Genomic DNA, 27,704 nt, shown 5'->3' with positions numbered 1-27,704 from the left:
TCCGAGAAACCTACTTCCTCGGCTCCTTCAATTTTGGTGCCGGTGGGCTTTCATGTGCAGAGCTGGTCCCCTGAGTTAGAACCGGTATCTCCGACTCTAAGGTCTCCACTGCTACAATCATCCAACTCTCCTGCCCCCTCAAACCAATCTTCCAGGAGCCTGTCAGATGATGTGGATCATGTGGTGCAGAGGCTGCTGCACTTGCCAAACTGTTGTTGGATCTGACCCAGGGGGCTTCAGAAGTGACCAAGCCCATTCCTTCAGAGTTGATTCCTCCTCTAAGCTGATCACGGACCTCAGAGCCAGAATGACCAGAACTGATTGTAGGGGAACCATTGGAACCTAGACCTTTCACAGGATCTTCTGATCCAAACATTGCTCCGATGTCCTTGGTTCCATCAGAACTTGAGGAATCTAGGAGCCGATGGATGCTCTCCATTCGGGTCCGGGGAGGAGAGTCGGATCGGACAGTTGTCTGATCTGACCTTGCCTCTCAAGGCATCGGCTCTGGTGAGGTCGGCTCCTACCTCAACCTCAGAGCCAATCCCCCCTTGCTTCTGGGGATTCCCACTGGTTCTTTGGATCTGAGAATTTCCTCAGATCAGGGGCGGGGAGCTTTTGAGGTGATAAGGAGAGTGCTGTCTCCACAGACTGGTCCACTCTTGGGTCGGGACATTCTCCCCCCAAAGGCAACGGTATCTGTCTCTGTACCATGGTATCCACAGGGACATGGAGATCCTAGGCCTCAAGATGTCCCACTGGGTGACCCCCTCTCTTCCAAAACCTCTCCGGAATACCCCTCTGAGGAGGTCCCTCAGAAGAGGTTATGTGAGAGGAAGCATTTAGACTCCCCAGAGGAGTCCATCATATCGGATACAGACTTGATGATTCTGATGGGTCCCCCTGGTCGCCTTCTGAGGATTTCTCTTTCGTGGGCATCCTAGAAATACTAAAACAGAGAGGTGGCTGGAAGTTCATCAACCCTTTGGAGGAGGAGTTTGTATACCTGAAGGTTTTTGGATCTTGCCCTTCCTCCACTTGGGTGTCTCTGCCTTTCGACAAACTAATAGACCTAGTTTCTCAAAAGGTGTGGGAGTCTCCAGATTCAGTGGAACCTGTTCCTCGAAGGCCAAACAAGTTCATCACCTCACTAGTGGACAATAATTTTCTAATCAAAGGAGTCCCAGTAGATCCTATGGTGGTGGCGGCAGCTACCAAGTAGGAGCTCTCAGAGATGTCTTTTATCCATCCACTGAACAAGGAGTCTCATACGATGGACAGATATGGAAAGCGTACCTTCTCTTCAGAGACTTTTGTGCCTAGATGGCTGAATTAACTGACTCACTTTACTAGACTTCAGAGAAATCTCCTGATGGAGCTAAGAGATACCATCCAAAGTTCAGTAGCTGAAGGGGTATCAGAGGATGTTCTTTGTATTTCACTGTTGCAGTCATCACCTGTGGATTATTCCTGCTCTGGTAGCCCTCTGCCGGCCCGAATACCTGAGTCAGTGTTTTTCTGCTTCAGCTGCAGCCGCCTGTAGTCTGATGTCAGGTTGTCAGTGCTATAAAGCAAGGCAGCCGATGTCATTACATCAGTCATTCTTGCCATGGAGCCTGTAGCAGAAGCAGTTCGCACGAGTGCCGGTCAGTCGCTACCAGAGTTTGAATTTCAGCTGAAAATGTCTAAAGCTAAGTACTCCATTGGGGACACGTTTTTCTTGCACTAACTGATGTCTGAAAAAGTTAACAATTGTCTCACCTGTGGAAAATAGATCCCACACTGAGACTTCCATTCTTACTGCATCACTTGTTTAGGCCCAGACCACAATGTCCCCTGTTGCCGGTTCTGTGCCCTCTTTAATGTGAGAACCATTTGCCATAGAGTTCTTATTGTGGACAGTTATTTTCATAAGTCTTCAAATTCTGATATGGCGTCCAGCAGCCAACAATCCGTGGACATTACAAAAAAAACACAGAGATAAAGATAGAGACAGACCACACAAGGCTAAGCCTTCTGATGATGCTACCGCTAAGCAGGTCGTCAGCTCTCCAGAATTCAGTGAGGCGCTTTCGCAGGCCCTGATGCCTGATTTGATATCTACGCAGGCCTCTACTGAGACACTCTTGGAGTCCGGTATGCTGCAGAAATCTTCCTCATCTTCTGAGCCTTCGTATGTCTCTACCTCGGTTTGGTTTGGAGCCATGACACAGGCACCAGCTTCTGAGGAGGCCTTTCGCACTACTGAATCTAGACAAAAACTGATGTCTTCTCATCCGACTACCATTTCTCTCAGACTGACGGATTCTCTCAGGCCTAGAAGCCTGGACACTCCTAGAACATCTGCTTCTAGCCACAAACTTGCTCCTGCACCACCACCCCAAGCACAAATGCTTAAATTGGCAGAGGACCTCATCTCCCTTAGCCAGGGTAGTCAGGCCACAACTTCTAAAAGGAAAAGGCACCCTTCTCCAGAAATTATGCCAGAACAGGATTCTGAGGAATCTGACTATTCAGATTATGAACAGGAACAGATACTTCTGACTGCTTATGAGGATTCAGATGCAGAGAAATCCATCCCTTCATCCTCCCCTCCAGAGGACCTTTCCTTTGGAGAAACCCTTCACACCCTCAGGGAACATTTCCAGTGGGAATCTCAAGACTTCCCCTAGTCTAAGAAAAGACTTAGAGAGCTTCTGGACCTGTTCCAGCACCAACCCCTGGCCATCCCCCTATTTTAGAAGTGGTGGATGATGTTTTCCATGAATCCAGCTTAGCCCCTGACACCATCCCACCTGCTCCCAGTAAACATGACAGGTACTACAGAGTACCAGATTCTCACAAATACCTGTACAGGAATCCTGCTGCAGACCCTGAGGTCATTACACAGGGACCCAAAGGAGCTAAGACTAGTTCTGCCAAGAACCTCTTCCTTCTGACAAAGACTCCAGAGCTCTGGACAGATAGGGTAAGAAAATATACACCTGTGCAACCTTAGCTATCAGAGCACTCAATTGTCAGTTCCATATGTTAAAATATCAACAACACACTTTTGGAACAATTACAACAGAAGATTGCTACCTTTCCTGACGGTGCTAACTCAAAAGAGCTGGCAGAATTACTACACTCTGCTTGTCAAGTGGCCACACACTCTTTATAATGTGGATATGACACCCTAGAAGCCTCTAGCAGGACAGCAGTGACAGGATCTGTTATTACAAGACATGCATGGCTGAAGGAACAACCTCTCCCCTGATCATGTCAAGTCTAAATTTATTGATGCACCCCTAGGTAAGGAATGTCTGTTTGGGGAAAAAGCAGAAGAGGTGCTTAAAAAGATGGAAGACAAAGCAAAATCTATGCAAACAGTAAAAGATTTCTTTCAAGTTCAATCTCCCAGATTCAACAGGAGCTTTCCCGCTAAGCACTGGGCCTTCCCTGCACCTAGCAGCCAGGGCCAAGGTAAGCCCTGCTGGGACAGGCCATCCAGGCCCCTATCCCAGGGCCAGCTAAAAAACAAACAATGGACCACTTCTGTCTCTAAGGCAGGGAGTTCTAAGCAAGCTTCTATAGCAAGCAGACAATGACTTTCCCTCCTCCCTCTGCCCTCCTTTCACTCATCAAAAACTAGGAGGAAGGCTCACCCTCTTCAAGGATAATTGGGTCTCTATAACCAAGGACCAATGGGTCTTAAAAATCATTTCACAGGAATACAGATTCTCCTTCAGCGAACTCCCTATTCCAAGAAGGTACCCAGACCTCCCCCCAAACCAGTGGGCAGAGGCATTGAAACAGGTCCAAACTCTAATATCCCAGGAGGCAGTAGAACCTGTCCCTCTAGACCAAACATAAAATTTTTTTACTCCACACTATTCCTTGTTCCCAGAAAAGAGGGCACTTGGCGCCCCATCCTGGATCTATCCAACCTGAACACCTGGAATCCCAGAACTGATTACAATCTGATGAAGGTATAACCAAAAGCTCTTATCATTTTACAAGGGATTTCTATTGATTATACTCGGTGACTGGTTTTTATTTATTGATATTAAAGAGTTTTTAAATTTCTTGTTGCGGTGGAGAGTTCAGCATTTTATTAGATTTGCATGCTTTTTGTTCTGTCTTTCCTTTAGTAGTTACGAGATATTTCCTCTCTTTCAAACACCTCCTTGTTGTTCCCCATATTCAAAATGCTAAACTTGCAGTAGCTCCTGCCTATACTCGTACAAAATGCCTGGCTTGTGACACTAAACCTAAAAGATGCCTACCTCCACATCCCCATCAGGGAATCATGCAGAAAATTCCTGCACTTCAGAGCAGGCTATCAACACTTTTAATTCTCTGCGCTGCTCTTTGGCTTATCTACTGCTCTCAGAGTATTCACCAAATACTTGGCCCCGGCTATAGCATTCTGCAGACAGAGAAATATACAGATTTACCCTTACCTGGATGACTGCCTCATTCAGGTGGACTGCAAAGAAAAGTTGCTCCAGGGCCTTCTCTTTGTCATATCACTTCTAACCTCCCTAGGGTTCACCATCAACGAGAAAAAAATCAAAGCAAAACCCCACCAGAAAAAAATGTATTCCTGGGAGCTGTGCTAGACACAGCAACCCAAATGGCCTTCCTATCACCAGAAAAACAGAGCTTCCTGCCTCTCTACTTCACCCAGCTGGCTTCCAGAAGTCACCTCACTGTGAGGAAGTTCCTGCAAGCCCTGGGATACATGGCATCTTGCATCCTTCTCATCCCTCTTGCCAGGCTTCACATGAGAAAACTTCAGTGGTACTTAAAGAACCTTTGGTGTCGGCAGTCTCAGTCCCTAGAGACCACTCTCCCTCTGATCCCTTGTATAAGGGCCAAATTTTTCTGGTGGGCAGAAGCCTGTGCCATGAATAAAGGTCTTCCCTTCATCTTCCACCCTTCTGGCCAGACCATCACCACCAACACCTCACACATTGCTTGGGGTGCTCACCTAGCAGGCAGGTGCAACCAAGGTCTTTGGAATGCCCAGCACCTTCACTTAAAATGATGGCAATACAGAAGGCTCTGACATCCTTCAAACCCCATCTCAGGCCAGGGGTCCTCCTTATAAAAACAGACAATACCACAGTAATGTGGTATATCAACAAACTGGGGGGGGGGGCCCAATCTTACCCTTTGTGCAGACTAGCCATGAACCTCTGGCTGACAGCTGCATTGATAGGTTCACACCTAATTGCCCACTACCTACCAGGGGTCAACAACACCCTGACAGACCACCTAAGCAGAAACTTACTGGACCCCCATGAATGGCAGCTTCACAGGGAAATCTTTCTGCAAATCACTCAGGAGTGGGGTACTCCAGAGGTGGATCTCCTTGCTTCGCACCTCAACCACCAGCTGCAAAAATTTTGTACCAGGGAGTATCACCTCCTAGAATTGAAGGTGGATGCCTTGACCTTCCCCTGGAAATCCCTCTTTGTGTATGCATTCCCTCCTCTGCCTCTTATTCCCAAGGTACCGATCAAAATAAGGGAGGAGAGACCAAAGGCCATCCTCATTGCTCCAGATTGGCCCAGACAGCATTGGCACCCCTTACTGCCCAGCCTGATGTTAGAGCCCCCCAGCAGCTTCTTCTGATCTCAGACCTCTTGACCCAGGTGAAGGGGGAGATACTGCACCCAGACTTGTAGACTCTCAATCTTTCAGCATGGCTTATACCTTAAAAGCTAACAAGGAGTCCCTGTTAAGCAAACAGGTCCTAGACATTATCACAAAGGCCAGAAGGCCCAGAATCAAAACATCTTGCACATGAAAATGGAAAAGATTCTGGTCCTGGAGCCAGTCCAGAGGGGCCAGTATTTCACATCCTTCCATCCCTCTTATCTTGGATTACCTAGCTGAGTTGCTCAAAAGTTCTCTTCTATTAAAATCCATGCCTCAGCCATTTCAGCCCATTACGATTCAGACCTACCCCTCTTCTCTCATCCTTTGATTAAACAATTCCTCAGAGGGGCTTATAATATCAGACCTCCCAGAAGGCCTCCCATGCCAGCCTGGGACCTGACTTATGTTTTAGAAAAACTAATCTTACCTCTTTTCAAACCTGTTGCTTCAACAGAATTGAAATACTTCACCTGGAAGACTGCCTTCCTACTAGCTATCACCTCAGCCAGAAGGGTTTCAGAACTTCAGGCACTCATGGCTGTTGAGCCCTTCATCATATTCCATGCAGACAGGGTCTCCTTGAAGACTAACCCCTCCTTTATGCCCAAGGTCGTATCTGATGTGACCCTCAACCAGGCCATACACCTACCCACCTTCTTTCCCAACCCTCAAAACAAGGGGGAAAGAATTCTGCACTCAGTAGACATGCACAGACAACTCAGATAATATCCGAATCATACTAAACCCTTCAGGAAAACAGACCAGCTGCTTGTCAGCTTTGCTCCAGGGGCAGAGGGGAACCCATTTCCAAGCAAACCATTTCCAAATGGCATTCACATTGTATCCACTTCTGCTACAGACTACATGAGAAACCCCCCTAAGTCTATTTGTACCCATTCCACTAGGGCAGCCTCCACTTCCACAGCCTTCCTCAGAGGAGTCCCTACCAGGGACATCTTGGACTATGCCACCTGAACCTGTCCCTACCTTTACAAAGCATTACCACCTACCTCTTTTTTTCTAAGTCTAGGGCAGGCTTTGCCTCTGCAGTTCTGTAGGGGTTGCTGACCCATGCTTATGGCTCTAACCTATCCTTCCACCCCTCTCCTCAACAGGTGATGACTGCAACAGTGAAACATGAAGAACATAGTACAATTGTGTACACTTACCATAAATGTAGATGTTTGAGTGTATTCACTGTTGCAGTCCTGGTTTTCCTCCCTCCATCCCCCTTATATCCTCTTCCCCTAGGGGACATAAGCTTCACACGGTGGCTTTTAGCCACCAGAACCACTTTACCTTATTTCCTTGCACTTCTGACGGATTAGGGCAAGAAAAACTGATGTAATATGTCGGCTGCCTTGCTGTATAGCACTGATGACCTGATGTCAGACTACAGGCAACTGCAGCCTATGCAGAAAAACATTGACTCTAGTGTTTGGGCTGGCTGAGAGCTACCAGAGCAGGGATACCCCACAGGTGATGACTGCAACAGTGAATACACTCGAACATCTACATTTATGGTAAGTGTACACAACTGTACTTTTCCTGTCAGCTTTCCACCTTAACTTCAGTGGTCAACTCCTCCATGAGATTCATTCCTTATGCAGCAGATGGAGCGAGCAGAGCGGCAGGTTCAGGAATTTCCCTAAGGAGACAATCCTGGATGCACTTGTGTGGCTTTGCAGAGCCCCTTAAATCTTCTTTTGTGAATGCTCCTTTCGATGGCTTGTCTTTGTTCGGGCCAAAACCAGGTGTGAACAAGAAGGAAAGACTGTCTCTGCCATAGGAATCCATTTTCCCTACCTATCAGACTTTATCCAAAGGGTCAGAAGGGGGGAAAAAATTTGGTTTCAAAAATCCCAAAGAGCTTTCCAAGACACACACATGGTGATTTTTCCCCCAGGAGCAGAGGGGAAAGCAGTAATGGAAGACGCTGACCTTGTGGCAGAGGGGTTTTGCAGAATCAGGGCAACAGGGAATCATTCCTTGGTAAGCCTTTTCAGCTTTCCTGAAGAGAAGCCCGCCTGTCCATCTCTGGTGGCAGTTGGGGGTCGCTTATCTTTGTACACAGAAACCTGGCTAACATTAACAAAAGACAAATGGGTACAAAACATCATATCCAGAAGTTACTCTATACCCTTTTCCCTCCTTGTCCCGAACATAAAAAGTATCCTGGATGTTCCAGCCAGTCAAAGGGTACAGGCAACTCTAGAAATACAAAAGTTGCTAGACAAAAGAGTTATCCAAGCAGTCCCTGCAGACCAAATAGGATCTGGAACTTACAAGATTTTTTTTTAGTTCCAAAGAAAACAGGGGACTGGAGACCCATCCTGGATCTCACCAAATTAAACAAATGAGTAAAAAAGTCAATGTTCCAGATGGTAACACTGCAGTCAATACTCCCTTTTTTGGGACAAGATGATTGGATGTGCTCTGTAGACCTCCAGGATGCATACTACCACATAAAAATGGACAGACAATCCAGGAGTCATCTGTGCTTTTGGTTGGGGGCCAGTCACTACCAGTTTCGAGCTCTGCCCTTTGACCTCAGTACAGCCCCCAGAGTATTCACCAAGTATATGGCAGTGGTCGCATCTCACTTGAGACACCTAGGATTCCAAGTGTTTCCGTACCTAGATGACTGGCTGCTAACCGCCATCACCAAGCATCTACTAACAAAAATGAGAGATACCACCTTGCTTTACTGCTCTCACTTAGGGATCACAATAAACTACGAAAAATCTGCCTTGTCGCCATCTCAGCATATCATTTTTATAGGAGCAGATTTAGATACAACAAAAATGATGGCCAGACTTCCTTCAGAAAGGGTTCAAGTTCTATGACATCAGGGCCTAAACCTTATTTCCAAGAAAAAAGTACAAGCAAGGACAGTTCTGAAAGTCTTGGGAACTATGGCAGCAACTACAACCCTGATTCCATTAGCACGTCTGTACATGAGAATTCTACAGTAGCTACTGTTCACTCAGTGGTCCATGCAGAAACTACCTATATCCCACCAGATATTGATAACAGAATCTTGCAAGAAAAACCTTTGTTGGTGGCTTTACTCCACTCATGTGACATTAGGTCGACCCTTTGTACTTCCCCAACCATTAGCCACAGTGACCACAGATGCTTCTCAGATAGGGTGGGGAGGGTATTATCTGGGAAAGACAGTTCAAGACACTTGACAGGATTCCGAGGCCCATTTGCACATCAATCTCCTAGAGATGAGAGCGGTGCTTCTAGTGTTACAAGCATTCCAGGACTCTCTTCCACTGGGAACTATTGCAATGCATTCAGACAACATGTCAGTTGTGTGGTACATAAACAAGGAGGAACCCAATCTTACCCCCTTTGTCGGGAGGCCCTGAGAGTATGGCAGTGGGTGGTCTCCTCCCATTGCTTTCTAGTAGCAATGCACATCCCAGAGAAATCCAACGTGATAGAAGCCAAACTCAGCAGAGTGATTCTGATGCCTCACGAGTGGTCCCTAAAACAGGAAGTGGCAGAATAGATTTTCCGCAAGTGGGACCAGCCATGCTGCAACATTTTTGCCACATCCATAGACACCAAATGCAGCAACTACCTTGCCCTGATCCCCCCTTCGAGGGAGTCACCAAGGGATGCACTTGTCCACGATTGGGCCTCGGGTCTCCTCTATGCCTTTCTTCCTTTTTCTTGATACCCAAAGTTTTTCAGAAATCCAATTACTTGGAAAGGAACTTGATACTCATTGGTTCCCCTTCCTGTGGCCTCATCTCCAGGAGGAGCCTTGGATCCTGGACCCAGTTCCGGACCTCCTGACTCTCGCATCAGGGACACTCCACCCCTCCCTTCAAACCCTCAAATTGACAGTTTGGCTGCTCCGATTCCAACCATAGCCAGGCTTCCTAACCTTTCTCCATCAGTAAAGCATATCCTGATTTTGTCTCATAAAGCTTCAACAAGAAAGCTATATAGAAGCAAATAGAAGAAAAAATTTCTTTATGGGCTTTGAGCAATCACATTGATCCTTTTTCTGCTCCAATAGCTTCCATTCTTGAATTTTTAGCAAAGCTATCCAGTGAAGGTGCAGCTGCAACTACTATTTGAGTTCACTTAGCAGCAATATCTAATTTCAGTTTAGGTGAATCAGGCCCCAGTGTGATGTCCCACAGACTTTGCAAAGCCTTTCTTGAAGGTACTCTTTTATTAAGACCACCTATTAAAGCCCCTCCAGTACCATGGGACTTACATTTTGTCATATCCCATTTGATTCTTCCCCCATTCGAGCCTGCATCTTAAGTATTTGACTTGGAAGACGATTCTTTTAATAGCTATTACTTCTTCTAGAAGAGTTTCAGAGCTGCAAGCATTGTCAATAAAATCCCCTTACATGCTTTTCCACAAAGACAGGGTATCCCTACGAACAAACCTGTCTTTTCCACCTAAAGTACGTTCAGAATCTCATTTGAACTAATCCATATAACTACCAGTTTTTTTCTCCGACTATGAGAATAAGGCAGAATATATGTTGCACCAACTGGATGTACATAGGCAATTACGTTTCTGCCTACATAGGACAAAGGGCTTCAGAAAATCTGACCAATTATTTGTATCCTTTTCGGACTCAAAGAAAGGTGCTCCTGTGTCTAAAGTCACACTCTTGAAATAGCTATCAGATTGTATTATCTTTACTTACCAATCTCAAAACAAAGAAAGAAAGAACTTCCCCTTAATGTAAAAGGTCATTCTACAAGAGCCATTGCAACCTCTTCTGCCTTTCGGGTAAGGCTACCTATTAATACCATTTGTGCTGCAGCAACATGGGCAAGGCCACATACCTTTATCACTCATTACAAAGTAGATTTGGTCTCCAGGAACAGGACTTCCTTTGGGGCCACTGTTCTGAAGAATATTCTCCCTTGAGCCAGCCGAGAAAGATGGTGCTAGGGATGCTGTCCCAACCAGCTAAGAATGAAGGCGAGATAGGACATCATCACACAAAGAAGCTATATATTCACCATAACGTTCCATGAGTGTTGTTCATCTTGCCTTTATTCTTACATCCCACCCTCCTTCCCCCAGTCCTTTGCTAATGGAAGACCGAGCCAATGCAATTGGCTCTTAATGTTCTCTGACCTTCTTCATTGCTCTATAAGGCATTCAGTGATTTTTATTTAGTATCTTAGTTATATCTACAAACAAGATCTTGGTATCTCTTCTAGTGCATGATGGGATAGGGTTTTAGCCACGAGCTAGTGGAAGACCCCGAGCTTTTGCATAAGGCCGAATCATATCCAAGAATCGGATCTGACCCCAACCAGCTAAGAATGAAGGCAAGATGGACAACACACATGGAACATTATGGTGAGTTCATAACTTCTTTTTTATGTCACAACAGAGATCATTAGCATTTATAGAAGAGACTCAAAAATTATAGGAATTAAATTTTGCCTTTACATAAATTTTCAGCATCAGGGAAAGACAAATGTATGCCCTTTGGAGGGATGGCACAAAACTGGCAACCTTTGGGGTGCGGGATGAATAAGTTCATACTTCTGAGGGAGACTTACATTTATACCCTTGACAGGTAAACACTCAAATTCACAACCAAGGGGGAAGGCAATCCAAATTTGCACCTAGGAGGAGATGGCTTAACATCCTAGGAATGTTGAGCATGCTAATATTGTTTTCCCCCTGTCATGATGTATGTTTAGTATATTTGCATTCACGTTGATTCATCATATAGAACATAAAGTTGCTGTTGGTTCATTGCTATTTATTGTGCATACCACTTTCATGAACTAATATCAGTTCACTGTATATGCTATACTGCTATTTTGCCTGTGATTTGCTATCAAAGGTAGCAGTGCAGATGCTTGTGTATGTGACACAGAGGTATAGAGCCATGACTGGTGTTCAATGACCAGCCCAAGCACTGAAGTAGACAGACACAGAGGAGAAGAGTGAAGGGGTGTGGCCCACTTGCTTCTCCCTGGGGGGTGGTGGACTGAAGATCACCACTCATTCATTGAGGGGAGGGGCAAGGCTGCCTGGAGGAAACTCCCTTTTTGGAAGTGAAGGGACGTCCTCCACTGCCAGCTCATTGTAATTCCCCTAAAGTCTTGTCAGATACATGCTCACAGGAGCAGGGAGAAAGCAAGAAAAAAAACCCTCAGTCCACCTCTAATGGCTGTCTGAATGATGTCCTCTCATGATTTACCCCCGTGATGGTTAACAAATGGGCTAATTGACAGGGAAGGGGCTGTTGATCAGCTGACAGTGGAAGCAAAGAGTGAGCAAAAAAAAAAAAGGTAACAGTAGATGTGATAGTGTTCAATCTCGCCGTTTGTTCTTACACATGGGTTCGGAGCCGATCCTCGGCTCCGTGCTGGCCTCTTGCAAGCTCTGAATCGAGAAGAAGCTCGAGACAATCTAATACCCACAATCCCCCTCTGCCTTTACCTCAGATCTAGTTTGCCGCTGCTGCATACGCATCGTTGGGAGCTAGCTCGAGAGTTTCCAAGCTAAGATATAACTTTTTTGTTATATTTTATTAGGATTCTAGACTATTGATATTTTTTCAGTGTTAACTGTGTGATTGTGTTGTGGTTCCGTTAATTTATTGGTACCGTTAACTTCTTTATCGGTTAAATATTTGTCGGGGCCTACACCCTTCATATTTTACCTAGTTAAGGAAAATTTTACCGGATTTGACAATTTCATCGGTTTTGACTAACTTTATCGGACTTGACTGTTTTTACTGGATTTGTCTTTCTTCCCTATAATGTCTGAGAAGGTAAAGTCTGGTTTCAAGCGTTGTCAGTGTGGCCAGAAAATGTCGGTCACTGACAACCATAGTTCCTGCGTCTACTGCCTTGGCCCTCTCCACTTACAAGAGGATTGCTCCATCTGTCACTCTTTTAGTGGGAGGGTCATGACAGATAGGCGCAGGAAACTAATGGACAGAGGTCTATTGAAACCTGCTTTCCAAGAGGCTCTGGATGCTTCTGACCAGGCATCGAAGTCCTCTAAGGAGTCGAAGACGTCGGAGCCTAAGTCATCGGCTCCGAGCTCTTCTTCAAAGGTTAGATCACCGGTTCCACAGACTTCGGGGCCGAGTGTTCAACTGGTATCGGTTCCTGAGCCTCGAGTCTTGGAACCGGTGATGGAGCTCCCTCCTTCGACCATATTGAGGTCGGCTCCGTCTTGGTTCCTTCGACCCGTTCTTCCTCCAAACTTTCGGATGTCGATGTGGATCGCGTGGTGCAGAAGTTATTGGAGCATTCGGCCCTCTCCAAACTTATTTCGGTTTCCACCCAGTTGGTGTCGAAACTTGAAGGCCTCCCTGTATCTCCATCCATTCCTCCTCCGAGACCGATTCAGTCTTTGGAGCGGAAGAGGCTGATCTACTGATTGTGGAGCCCTCGGGTCCAGAACCGTCCCTTTCTCGGTCTGTTCCCCTCACCTCGACTCCATCGGACCGGTACCGAGTCTCGAGCCGACGGTCTGTTCTTGGTTCGGGGCGAGAGTCGAACCGGCGTCGGTTCCGACTCTCCCCTCGGGCCTCGGCGGATCGATTCGGCTCCGTCCTCGGGGTCGATGCCTTCGGTGCCTGTGTCGGGGATTCTTCCCATTTCTTCAGAACCGGGGATTCTTGATGCGGGACCGGGAGCGTTCGACCTGATGAGGAAGGTGTTGTCTACCCAGACAACCACATCAGTGGAAGCAGTTTCTCCTCCCCATAAAGGGCCTTTGTCTTCATCTGCACCCATGGCCACATCCAAGCGTCGGGCACCAGTGTCTCAGCCACCCCTGGAGGTGCCCCTCTTCCTCGAGGCTTCTTGGATGCCCCCCACGAGGAAGTCCCTAGGAAGAGATTGTGTAAGAGGAGACACTTGGATTCTCCACAGGAATCCTTGACATCTGATACTGACTTAGATGAGTCAGAGGGTCCCTAAGTCACCTTCAGAAGATGTCTCTTTTCGACATATTGGAGATCCTGAAGCAGAGAGGTGACTGGCAGTCCCTTCCCCTTCTGAGGATGAGTCAGTTCTGCTGAAGGCATTTGGTGCTCGCCCTTCCTCCTCCTGGGTCACTCCGCCCTTGACGAATTAATGGAACTAATTGCTCGAAGGCGTGGGAACTCCTGACACAGTGGAACCTGTTCCAAGGAAACCTAACAAATACATCACAGCACCTCAGGACAAGTCCTACCTTACAAAAGGAGTTCCAGTAGGCGCTATGGTGGTGGCCGCAGCCACGTGAAAGCAGATGTCGGGGTCTTCTTCGTCTGTCCATCCCCCTAATAAAGACTCTAGGACGATGGATAGATCACGGAAGCGCATTTTTAGTTCAGCGGCTTTTCCATGGGGTCCCTGAACTATTTGACCCATTTTACACGTCTACAGAGGGATCTAGTCAAAGAGTTGGGAGATACCCTCCAGGGTGCTACAGATGCAGCTGTCTCAGAGAAAGTGACAGCGCAACTTAATACCCTAACATCGATTGTTAACTCGTCCATGAGGCTGATTTCCTACGCGGCGAAGGTTCGAGTAGGGAAGCAGCTTCAGCGATTGCTCTTAGACAATCCTGGATGCGCCTATGCTCCTTTGGAAGCCTTCAAGTCTTCCTTTACAACGCCCCATTTGACGGTGCCACTCTCTTTGGCCCCAAGGTAAAGGAGACCCTTACCGGTGTGAACAAGAGGGAAAGACTCTGTCTGCTGTCGGAGTCCGTTTTTCCACCCCAACCAGACCGTACCCCAAAGGGCAACGCGGTGGAAAAATGTGGTTTCGAAAACCCCAAGGGTCTTTCTCAGGCACACAGGGTGATGCCCCTCTAGAGGCAGAGGAGGGGGCAGAGGTGGAAGACGCCGCCCTGGTGGCAGAAGGGGTCCGCAACATCAAGGTGACAGGGAAACACTCCCTGGTAAACCTTTCCAGCACTCCTGAGAGGAGGCCCGACTGTCCTGCTCTGGAGGCAGTCGGGGTCGCAGCTTTATACCCTCAGGCCTGGCAAAATATAACTACAGACAAGTGGGTAAAAAGCGTGGTTACCAGAGGTTACAACATACCCTTCCTATCCCATCCCATCCCAAAGAAAAGACTCCCAGATGTACCGCCCCATCTGCGAGAGCCAGCAGCTTTAGACATTTCAAAGCTGCTAGAAAAAGAGTCATCCAGCCAGTCCCAGCGGACCAGCAAGGATTCGGGACTTACTCAAGGTTCTTTTTAGTTCCAAAGAAAACAGGGGACTGGAGGCCCATTCTAGACCTAAGCTACCTCAATACTTTCATCAAGAAAGAAAAGTTCCGAATGGTCACGCTTCAATCGATCCTTCCATTCTTACAGAAGGGCGAGTGGATGTGCTCAATAGATCTAGAGGATGCATACTACCACATCAAAATGGCCAGGGCATCCAGAGATCATTTGCGCTTCCGGCTGGGAGCCAGTCACTTTCAATTTCGAGCCCTGCCCTTTGGTCTGACCTCAGCCCCCAGGGTCTTCACCAAATGCATGGCAGTGGTAGCGTCTCACTTGAGACGCCAGGGATTCCAGGTGTTTCCGTATCTGGACGACTGGCTCCTTTCGGCCACCACCCGGCGTCAACTACTGCAGGCCAGAGACTTTGTTCTTCAACTGTGTGTTCACCTAGGGATCTCCGTAAACTTTGGAAAATCCTTACTTCAGCCATCACAAAATATCTTGTTCATAGGAGCAGAGTTAAACACACGTCAGTTGATTCTGAGGCTTCCCCCAGAAAGGATATTATCACTTCAGACTCACATACGTCTTCTACTCTTGTCAAGGAAATCTCCTGCAAAACTAGTACTAAAGGTGTTGGGCCTCATGTCAGCCTCCCTTATTGCAATTCCCCTGGGAAGGCTGCACATGAGAGTCCTACAATGGCTACTGTTTGCACAATGGTCGTTTCAACAACTACCTCTAACACACGAGATTCTTATAACAAAGACTTGCAAAACAGATCTAAACTGGTGGCTTCAAACGTGCAACCTTTCCAAGGGCAGGCCGTTTGTGCTACCCACGCCCACAGTTACGGTGACCACGGACGCTTCCCTGATAGGGTGGGGGGGCATCTTTCAGGGACAGACAGTCCAAGGCAAATGGACCAATTTGGAGTACAATCTGCACATCAATGTTCTAGAGTTGAGGGCAGTGTTTCTAGCGTTGCAACACTTTGCTCCCCTTCTTCCTCTAGGGACTATTGCAGTTCAGATGGACAACATGTCTGTAGTCTGGTACATAAACAAGCAAGGGGGAACCAAGTCCTATCAACTATGCAGAGAGGCCATGAGAATTTGGCAGTGGGCGGAGTCCACGGGTCACTTTCTAATAGCAACGCACATCCCGGGGTCATCCAACGTCATAGCAGACAGGCTGAGCAGAGCAATTCTGTTACCGCACAAGTGGTCTCTAAAACAGTCAGTGGCGAAAAGGATTTTTCGCACGTGGGGCCAGCCTTCCTGCGACCTGTTTGCGTCTCCAATGAATGCCAAATGCAGGAGCTACTTTGCCCTATTACCCCTCCAGGGAAGTCCCCAGGGGCCAGCTGGTTTCTGATTGGCCCCCGGGACTCCTGTATGCATTTCCTCCATTTCCTCTGATATCAAAGTTTCTCCAGAAAGCCAGGAACCTACACAGGACGATAATCCTCATTGCTCCATTCTGGCCTCGTCAAATTTGGTTTCCCTTCCTGAAGATACACTGCATTCGGGGACCCTGGATTCTGGACCCAGAGCCAGATCTATTGACTCACTCGTCAGGGGTTCCCCATCCCGCGCTCCGGTCACTCCATCTAGCAGCTTGGCTGCTCCAATTCCCAACTTAGCCAGGTCTGATCTTTTGTCACCAGCAGTCCAGGATATATTGGTGGCTTCACATAAAGCTTCCACTACTAAAACATATACTAGCAAATGGAAGCGATTTGTATTCTGGGCGAATACACACCATGTGGATCCCTTTTATAGCTCCTTTGAATAAGATATTAGAGTTCTTAATGGACTTATTTCATCAGGGTGCTTCTCCTGCTACTCTAAGAGTTCAATTGGCTGCCATTTCAATTTCCATGTTGAAGAGTGTGGAGGGGCTGTTGTGGCTCACAGACTTTGTAAAGCCTTTTTAAAAGGAGTTTTTCATATTAAACCACCGGTCAGATCTCCGACGTCACCTTGGAGTCTGAATTTATTGTTATCTAAGTTAATGTTGTCCCCTTTGAACCCGCCTCTTCTTGCCCATTAAAATTTTTGTCCTGGAAAACTCTCTTTCTGGTAGCCATTACTTCCGCTAGGCAGTATCTGAACTTCAGGCTCTCTCCATCAAGCACCCTTATTTGATCTTTCACTCTGACAGAGTTTCTCTTGAACCAATTCATCCTTCCTCCCTAAAGTGTGTTCTATTAACAATTTTAATCAGTCCATTGAATTACCCACTTTCTTCAAAAACCACTCCAACAAAATGGAGTATATGTTACACAAATTGGATGTTCACAGACAGCTAAGATTTTATTTGGATAGAACAAAAGATCACAGAAAAACAGATCAACTCTTTGTGGCTTTTGCTGATAGCAGGAAAGGACTTGCAGTTACCAAAAGAACTCTTTCTAAATGGTTAACGGATTGTATAATCTATGTCTACGATTCTTCTAATCAACCCCTTTTACATAAACCCAAAGGACATTCCACAAGGTCAGTGTCTACGTCTTTGGCTCATGCAGCTCGCCTACCACTGGACGCTATTTGTGCGGCTGCTACTTGGTCTAAGCCACATACATTTATTTCTCATTATAAAGTAGACAAGGTTTCTAGGGACAGGGCAACCTTTGGTTCCACTGTGCTCAAGAACGTCCTCCCGTGAGTTCCTCAGGATCAAGGAGCTAGGGACGCTACCCATGTGTAAGAACAAACGGTGAGATTGAACACTATCACATATAGAAGTTATGTCCTTACCATAACGTTCCATGTGGAGTGTTCATCTCGCCTTTGTTCTTACAGTCCCACCCTCCCACCCTTAGGAAGAACGTTCTTTGATGCCTGGCCAGGAGCATTCTGCTACTGTTACGACATTGTGTACATAGTTGGCATATATATATATATATATATATATATATATATATGTGTCTGTTTAGATATATATATATAGTTTTCTGTAAATTCTTTCTATACATATGTGTATAAGCATGAATGTGCTATTCTGTAGATTGGTTTGCTTGCAAACTAGATCTGAGGTAAAGGCAGAGGGGGATTGTGGGTATTAGATTGTCTCGAGCTTCTTCTCGATGCAGAGCTTGCAAGAGGCCAGCACGGAGCCGAGGATCGGCTCCGAACCCATGTGTAAGAACAAAGGCGAGATGAACACTCCACATGGAACGTTATGGTAAGGACATAACTTCTATTTATTTCCTCATTAGGCACAAATGTATAATCCCTGCTTACTTAACTGCAGATATATGTATCTGTTGTCTTAATTTTTCTTTGTAGTCCCTGTATAGTGTTTCATACACTCATTTGTCATCCTGTGCCAATTGACTTGACCTGCCAGCTGTATTTCACTTAACTTCATTTAATATAGCAGCAAACATAGTCATGAGATGATTGATTAATCTATGTGAACTCCTACATTAAATATTTAAATCTGTACAGGCATGGGGTATCCAGCCTATCTACCCTCTTCATCTCCAGTTCTGTTTTTTTGTGTGATGCTGTGAACACCTGTGATGTCAGTGATTGGATGCTTAACTGATGACACTCTAGGATGCCAGTTGATTCATTGCCTTTCTGTGGCTGAGCCAGTCAGAGAACAGAGCGCAGACCAGACATCTGTTAAAGTAGAGCAGCTGCTGTAGCAACATTTAAAATAGGAATGGTGAAGTTAAAATATATACGTTTAGTGCCACTATCACTTAATGCTCTGGGTGACTCTCCTGCATGCTGTCTGTGAATGTCCTCTGCCTATTGCCAACATAGTTATTTAGTATGCAGGCTTGTCTGACTCATTTAAAGTGCCTTTATGATGTGGGTCCTTTTTGTTTAATGGTCTTCGTGCATTTGTCAGTTTTTGCTTCCCATTATGACTTTGTGAGCAGTAGATACTCAAGCTGTTGCTTAAGCAAGTTCAGCATCTCTGTTCTCATCTGAAGAACCTTCACCTTTTTGGAACTTGAAGTTCATTACTGATGGGCTTGCTCATCACATTTTCAAGCCCACTGATTCAATGGTTTTGAAGTCTGTCTTTCAGAAGGTACTTTATTTAGTGATCTTCACTTCCACTCAGAGAATTTCAGCGCTTCAAGATTTTACTTTTATGGAATCATAGCTTATTTTTCACAGGGACTTGGACTCTCTTAGAAGCACCCCACATTTCCTCCTGAAAGTGGTATCCAGTGCACTCCTTTCCCTTTTTTCTTACTGGAGGCAGAAAGTGAATGAAATAACTCTTTACATTATGCAGTCAGCCCATATTATACTTTAAGTGGTTGCATGAGTTCAGGAAGGTGGTGTAACTGGTCATCTGCTTTATTTCTGGGAGGTAGGGGTTAACTCATTATCTTTTTTAACCAGGCATCTAGCCCCACAGATAAAAAAAATGCTGACATAGTCCACTTCACCAGAGGTGTGACTGCTTCCAGTGCTTACTAGAAAATTGCCTCTTTTGCATATATTTTTTGCAGTGAATACTTGGTCTTCACTTCTCTCCGCCACCAAGTATTACTGCTTGTGCCACTACTCCAGGAGTCTGTCTTCCTTGGCTACTTTCAGGACTTTGTTTCAGGATGTGGCTTGCTGATCATTTAACTTTTAGTCATCCTCTGACTGTTACCTTCAAGTATGCTTTAGCACAGTTTGGGATTCTTCCCAGTTATAGACCCACTGAGCAGGACCTCCAGAATCTGATACAACAGATATGAATTCACAGTGTCATTTGAGCTATCAGAGTGTCCTCCTTGGTTGTTGTTGTGTCTTTCGGCTTTTCCCGGTTAGGGGTCACCACAGCAGAACTCCGGTCCACTAATGATTGGTAGATGATTTTTACGTACCGAGTTACCAGCCCTGACGCACAACTTTCAACGAAGGTACGCCCATTCACACATGTCTCCATGCAGAAGACGCTCTAGCTGAGAATCGAACCGGACAGCGTCTTACTATGAGGCGACAACGCTACCGCAGCACCACCACCGTGGAGTGTCCTCCTTGGTATGTCCTAATTACCCTCCTGTAATCCCTTATGTTTAGTTGGACCTTCCATTCAGTGCCTGCAGTTGGAATGTCCTGAAAACTAGCCAAATATATATATAAATATGTCTTATACAATCCAGTTTGATCATTGTTTCCTTGTTTTACAGTGAGTGCTAACACAATTTTTGGAAGCAAACAGGTGGATACAAGGACTAGACGTCTTCTCTTAGTACCCAAAGTGTAATGTCACACCTTGCACCAGGAGATAGTGTGCACCTCTAAAGACAGGTACTTGAAAGAAAAAGAGGCAAATTGAAAGTGCCAGAAAGGATAGCCATTCACAGACCCACCCTGAAGGACAGATTTATGAATCAGCTGTTATGGCGAGTACATATGTGTTATTTATCCTTTTACAAAACATCAGACAACCATGCATTGCAGCCTGCATTAGTGTGGGATGTTTACAGGTGGAGTGCTTTTTCTGGACTGTATTTTATATGAAATGCTGTTGCACTGGTTAACAGGGAGTAGCTGCTAGATCAGTAGGATATATCACTGCCTCAGTGGTTGTCTTTAAGAAATGTCTTTTGTGGTAAATTTATACATATTAATTTGCTACTGCATCAAAATTATACAACATTCCTGGTACCACCTTTGAAATTTTGATTCTTTTGTCTCACATAATGACCCACCTTTTTAAGTCCCTGAGGACTGCAAAAAACTGACAACATGTGAACAGTGAACATAATCCACAGTGCATATTTAGTTTATCTGAAGTCATAATTCTCTTAGTGGTATGCTGGACACATTTATACAACTTCCATGATAAATGAGATCCAGGGCTTTGAAATGATGGAGGAGTTGTAGGATATACTACTTGAGGAAACCTAATAGAAAATATCTGTTAGCTTTATCAGCTTGAGAAGGACTGCCTTTTGCTTGTGTGAATCAGAAACAGAATTATGGCATAAAGAGATTAAGTTCATTCCTACATGCAACTTTTTTTCTGCTTTGGAACTCTGGATATTTCACATAAAACAATTGTTTTCTGTTTTTAAACTTTGAATATACCATGTAGTATGTGTCTACTATGTATGTTTAAATTTTATTTTGATTTATCGGTATTTGAAAGATTGTAAGTCAATTAACATTGTTTTTAAAATTGTATAAATGATGAGCTTGCAGAAAACATGCAATTACATAGCTGAAGCAAATCATTACTCATTCTGTTGTTACAGTTAAATAAAAGCTGTATTTTATGTAGCTTAGTTAATCATATATGTATAGAGCAGCATATTCAGCAATAATATTTTCTAATACACTACTTAACTGCTTTGCAATGGTTTATGTGTAGAGTGCATCTCCTGTAGGTAGTGTACCGTTCTGAAAGCTAGCAGCACAAAGCTGTTTAATTATTTCTTTAGTGATTATCAACAAGGACTGATGCATAGATGGTGTTAAATGTATGGAAGATCTATCTACTTGTAGAAAGTGAGACATTATGCATCTCTAGTATCAACCAAAGCATTTAATTCACTTGAGGAGTATGCTGCAAACCATATGTACAGCAGTAGTCATTGCATTTCTACTGTTTATAATTTTGCATGAAATATGTAATGTTATGTTGTCCATATCTCACCTTCGTTCTTGCTGTTTGGGTTTGGAGCCAATCCTCAGCTCTGACTCAGCTGTATACTATAGCTCAAGAGCTTTTACTGGCTCGAAGCTAGCCCCTATCCCAGCATGCCTAGTGATAGTTACCCAGATCTCATTTGCCGCTTGCAGTGTCGAGATTGCGGATACTGGCTCAGGCTAAGTGTTTTTTCTCTCATTATATTTTTGGACAACATTTTCTAGTTTAGCTTATCTAATTTGTTAACTGTAGTTGTCCTTCATTTTTCTCTCTAGCCCTATCCCGTCTGAGTGACTTGCTTATCTGTAGATTAACCATTTTTTTTCTCTCTGGCCTTTTCCCCTCTTCCAAACTCATTTAAATTAGAGGGTTCTTCTTCCCTTTCTTGCCTTTCCTTTAACTTTAAGGAGTTGCCGTTTAAATTAGAGGCTCTCCTTAGGTGGGGAGTTCGCCATTTAACTTAGAGGCTTTCCCCCCTTCTCTGTTTTTCCCTGTGTATAAAAAAAAAAAAAGGATATTTTTTGTCTGTTATTGCCTAGTTTTTCTCTTTATCTAGCTTACATAGTGCTATTAATAGTGTTATTGTATAGATTTCTTATTAGTAGTCTATAGCCTAAGACATACTGCTGGGTCTCTATTATGTCCAAGGATACAGCCAAGGAATCTAAACCTTCAGGTTTCAAAACGTGCGACTTGTGTTGCCAAAAGATGTCCCTTATGGATGGGCAGACAAGTTACGTATATTGTTTAGGACCTGTTCACCTGCAGGACTCGTGCTCTACCTGCCGTGCTTTTAGTTCATGAGTCCTGCAGGAGAGAAGAAACAAGTTAATCTTGAGAGGTTTACTGAAGAGCCCCTTTGATGCTGCCATGGAGGGGACTCAGCCAGCTAAAAAATCTGACAAAGTCAAGCCTTCTTCCTCTTCGGCTCCGAGTTCAGACCCGTCTAAGGACAAGGGCAAACCACAAGCTAAGTCGGACCCGACTTTCAGTTCCGACAAAGCCATCTTCACCTATGGCTCCATCTGTATTGTCGGAGCCTGTAAGATCCCATAAACGTCCCAGGTCTCTTGCCTTGGAACTGGTGTGGTCTGCTTTACAGTCTCCATTATTGCAATCTGTGGTGGGCAGTCACTGGTCTTCTACTCATTCCTCTTGGTCATTCAAGAGCCACTCGGATGATGATGTGGAGAGGGTGGTAAAGAGGCTTCTTAAAACACCAGCATTAGCCAAAATACTTTCGGGCCCATCCAAGATGGGAATGGTGCCGACAGCCTAAACAACACCTGTCTCGATTCCTCCTCTGAGTTCAGAGCCAGAGTGTATAGAAGTCATAGTGGTGGAACTGTCAGTTCCAGTAACCTCCTCTGGTCTTTCAGTTCTGACTACCACTCCAATCTCCTCAATACCCCCTTCTATCAAGGGATCTGGGAGCTGACACTCCCTCATCAGGTCTGAGGGAGGGGAGTGGCATCAGACCCTTGTCTGACCCTACTCTCCCTCTCAGAGCTTCGGCACAGGTCAGCTTGGCTCCTACATCAGCCTGAGAGCCATCTCCCTTGGTTCGGAGGGAGTCTCCTGCTTCTTCAGATCCAGAGATTCTTTTGGGTCGGGACCACGATGCCTTCAAGGTGATGAGGAGCATGCTGTCTGCTGAGACAGCTCCATTAGCTCCTTTGCCTTTGGTCCCGGTATTCGCCTCCAAACTTTCCCTCTGCCCCAAGCATAGGGAACCCATGCTCCAGTATGCACCATTGGGTGATCCCACCTCATCTGAAACCTCACCTGAGCATCCCTCAGAGGAGGTCTCTCGGAAGAGGACTTGCAAGAGGAAGCATGTGGACTCCCCTGAGTCCTTGACATCAGACACAGACTTGGATGACTCAGGAGGGTCCCCACAATCCCCCTCTGAAGATGTCTCCTTTTCAGACATCTTAGAAATCCTTAGACAGAGGAGTGACTGGAAGTCCCTTGCCCCTTCTGAAGATGAGTCAGTGTACCTGGATGCATTCCGTTCCCGACCCTCCACCTCTTGGGTGTCTCCTCCTTTCGACCCACTATTGCACGTAGTGAGGTGGAAGGCTTGGCGCTCTCCAGACACGATGGAGGCCCAATAAAATCATTACAGCCCCTGAAGACAGGCTGTTCTTATCTAAGGGTGTTCCCATTGATCCTATGGTGGTGGCAGCAGCCACCAAGAAGGAATGAGTGGAAACTTCTTCATCTGTCCATCTGCCAAATAAAGAGTCTCATATGATGGACAGATACGGGAAGCGTATGTTTTCTTCAGCGACCTTTACATTCAGGTCACTGAACTATTTGTCCCACTTTACAAGGCTTCAAAGGGATCTTCTCAAGGAGTTAGGAGATACCATAGGGGATCCTACAGCTGCAGGAGCCTCAGACAAGGCAGCTTCTCAGCTTGCGATCTTGACTTCAGTGGTTATCTTCTCCATGCGGCTCATTTCTTATGCAACCAATGGTGCGTGCAGGGTGGCAGGCACAGGGGTAGCCTTATGCAGACACTCCTGGATGCACCTTTGTCATTTTTTGGAGCCCTTCAAGTCTTCCTTTACTAATGCCCCTTTGATGGCTCGTCCCTTTTCAGGCCTTAGGTAAAAGAGACTCTTACCAGGTGTAAATAGGATGGCAAAACTCTCTCTGCTGTGGGAGTATGTTTTTCTGTTCCATCTAGGCCCTATCCTAAAGGCCAGAAGAGCAGGAAAATGTGGTTCTGGAAATCCCAGGGAGCTTCGCCTGACACACATGGAGAATTTTCCCCCAGGGGCAGAGGGGGAAATAACAATGGAAGACGCTGACCTCATGGCGGGGGAGGTCCACAGAATCAGGGCAATAGAGATACCTACTCTGGTAGGCCCTTCCAGTGCTCTTGAAGGGAGGCCGACTATCCAACTCTGGAGACAGTCAGGAGGAGATTATCCTTGTACCCAAAAGCCTGGCAGACAATCACAGAAAATATATGGGTACTAACCATAATATCCGGAGGTTACAATATCCCCTTCTCCCTACTTCCCCTGTCAAAAAGACAGTACTCTATCCCAGATGTTCCACCCAGTATTTGGGATCAAACAAACCTAGATGTTCAAAAGTTGCTAAGAAAAAGGGTCATCCAGGACGTCCCTGCAGACCAAATCAGATCCGGAACGTACTCAAGGTGCTTTTTAGTTCCAAAGAAAACAGGGGACTGGAGACTCATTTTGGATCTCAGCAGGCTGAACAAGTCAGTCAAGAAAACAAAGTTCCAGATGGTAACATTGCAGTCCATTCTTCCCTTTCTGGGACAGGACAATTGGATGTGCTTTATCGATCTCCAGGATGTGTACTACTGCATAAAAATGGACAGTCAAGGAGATATCTATGCTTCTGGCTGGGAGCCAGTCACTATCAGTTCAGAGCTCTGCCCTTTGGTCTCACCACAGCCCCCAGGGTGTTCGCCAAATGCATGGCAGTAGTTGCAGCTAACCTGAGGTGTCAAGGATTCCGGGTGTTTCCATATCTAGATGACTGGCTCCTTACTGCCACCACTGAGCATCAACTAATCAGGATAAGGGAATACACAATCCGCTCTTGTTCTCAACTTGGGATCACCATAAACTACGGAAAATCTGCCTTGTTGCCTTGTCAATATATTACATTTATAGGGGCAGATTTAGACACAAAGGCCACGGTAGCAATGCTACCTCAAGAAAGAGTATTAACGATCTGTCGCCAAGTTGTCATGCTGTTCACACAAAAGAGGATTCAAGCAAGATTTGTTCTCAAGGTCCTGGGTTCTATGGTGGCAGAAGTCACTCTGGTCCCTATGGTTCACTTCCACATGAGAATTCTACAGTGGCTTCTATTTGCACAATGGTCATTCCAGGATTTACCCATGTCACATCAGATTCTGATCATGGAATCCTGCAAAAGGGATCTGGGGTGGTGGCTTCACTCCCCTATGGTGACAGTAGGCAAGCCATTTCTACCCCCCCCTTAACCTGTAGCTACAGTGACAACAGACACTTCCCAGATAGGGTGGGGGGACATTATCTGGGGTAGACTGTTCAAGAGAAGTGGCAGGAACACGAGTACCACTTGTATATCAATGTTTTGGAGATGAGAACGGTGCTCCTGGTGTTGCAAGCACTTCAGAACTCTCTACCTACAGGGACTATAGCAATTCAGACGGACAATATGTCAGTAGTATGGTACATCAACAAACAGGGTGGAACCAGATCTTACCTCTTGTGTGGAGAGGCTCTACAAGTTTGGCAAAAGGTGATGTCTTCCCAGTGCTTTCTGGTTGCAATGACATCCTGGGAAAATCCAGTGTGATAGCAGGCAAGCTCAGCCGGGCTATCCTGATGCCCCATGAGTGGTCCCTGAAGCAGGAAGTTGCGGACTTGATTTTTTGCAAATGGGGCCAACCATGCTGTAATTTGTTTGCCACCCCCCTCAACAACAAATGCAGCAGCTACTTTGCCCTAGTCCCACCACTGAGACAGTCACCCAGGGATGCACTTGTTCACGATTGGCTCCCCGGGACTGCTTTACGCTTTTCCACCTTTTCCCCCGATCCCCAAAGTTCTTCAGAAAGCACAGTCATTGGGTTGCAAGTTAATCCTCATTGTCCCTTACTGGGCTTGTCAGATATGGTTCCCATTCCTTTGGCCTCACCTGCAAGGGGAGCCTTAGGTCCTGGACCCAGTGCCAGATCTTTTGAGGCATCAGTCAGGGGCTTTCCTTCCTTCCATTCAAACTCTCAAGCTCACAGCTTGGTTTCTCCACTTCTGGTCTTAGCCAGGCTTCCCGATGTTTCTCCAGCAGTTAAACACATTTTGATTTCCTCCCATAAGCCCACTACTACGAGACTTTATGCTAGTAAATGGAAGAGGTTCTCTTGTTGGGCAGGCAAAAATCAGATTGATCCCTTTACTGCTCCCATTTCTAAGATTCTTGAATTTCTTGCTGAAACCTTTGACCAAGAAGCAGCTGCAGCTACTGTCCGAGGCCATTTCTAATTTTCATATGGGAAAAATGGGTTCCAATATCATGTCCCATAGGTTATGCAAGGCATTCCTAAGAGGTACTACACTATTAAGACCTCCGATAAGAGAACCTCTTCCCCCCTGGAATCTAAATTTAGTCTTAGATGCTCTGATTCTTCCTCCCTTCAAACCATCTGCTTCTTGTCCGCTCAAATTTCTGACTTGGAAGACCCTTTTCTTGATTGCAATTACCTCAGTTAGAAGGGTTTCAGACTTACAGGCCTTATCTATTCATCTCCCGTACTTGATTTTCCATAAAGATCGGGTTTCTCTCAGAACCAACCCCTCCTTGTTACCCAAGGTATGTTCTGACTACAATTTGAATCAATCCATAGAGCTTCCTGTGTTCTTCCCTAATCATGGCAACAAAGCAGAGTATAAGCTTCATCAGTTGGACGTTCATAGACAGTTATGTTTCTATTTACACAGGACCAAGGACTTTAGAAAATCTGACCCATTGTTCATATCCTTTGCGGACAATAAAAGAGGCTGTGCCTTCTCAAAGGTGACTTTATCAAAGTGGCTTTCAGACACTATAAAACATGTCTATGGGTTGCATAAACAAAAACTTCCAGGGAAGATTAAAGGACACTCAACAAGGGACTTGTCTACCCTATTACTTTTCAAGCAAGATTGTCTTTGGATTTGATCTTTGCAGCAGCTACATGGGCTAATCCTCATACCTTTATCACTCATTACAAAGTAGGTGTGGCCTCCCAGAACAGGGTATCCTTTGCTTCCACGGTCCTGAAGAGTTTTTTTTCCTGTGAGCCACCCAAGAATCAGGTGCTGGGGACACTGTCCCAAACAGCAAGAATGAAGGCGAGATATGGACAATATAACATAAATAAGTTATGTACTCACCATAATGTTCCATGTTTGTTGTCATTGATCTCGCCTTCCTTCTTGCGTTCCACCCTCCTTTCCCCTTCCTGGAGGATCGAGAGGAATCCCTTGTTCTGTTGGTTATACTAGCCGGGTTTCCTTTATACCATACCTTATGGTTAGTCTCAGTCTACTACTATTACTATTGTGGAGGGGTCACACCTTTATATGTAGGTGTCATCGGATATGTAAAGTACAGTATATCTCTTGTCTATTTATATGGTCTAGTGTTGGGTTATCACAAACGAGATCTGGGTAACTACCACTAGGCATGCTGGGATAGGGGCTAGCCTTGAGCCAGTAAAAGCTC

The 27,704-nt window shown here is 45.6% G+C and overlaps 1 protein-coding gene across 3 annotated transcripts in view; it reads left to right on the top strand.

The window, feature by feature from the left end:
- Nucleotides 1–27,704, top strand: part of IQCG (IQ motif containing G) — a 1,934,505-nt gene that overhangs the window by 1,511,976 nt on the left and 394,825 nt on the right. The gene's annotated exons all lie outside the window — the stretch shown is intronic.

This window comes from Protopterus annectens, chromosome 4.part1 (assembly GCF_019279795.1).
Source record: "Protopterus annectens isolate FY-2018-M chromosome 4.part1, PAN1.0, whole genome shotgun sequence".
Lineage (NCBI taxonomy): Eukaryota > Metazoa > Chordata > Ceratodontiformes > Protopteridae > Protopterus > Protopterus annectens.
Note: the sequence above shows the minus strand (reverse complement) of the source record. Positions and strands in the feature narration are given on the sequence as shown.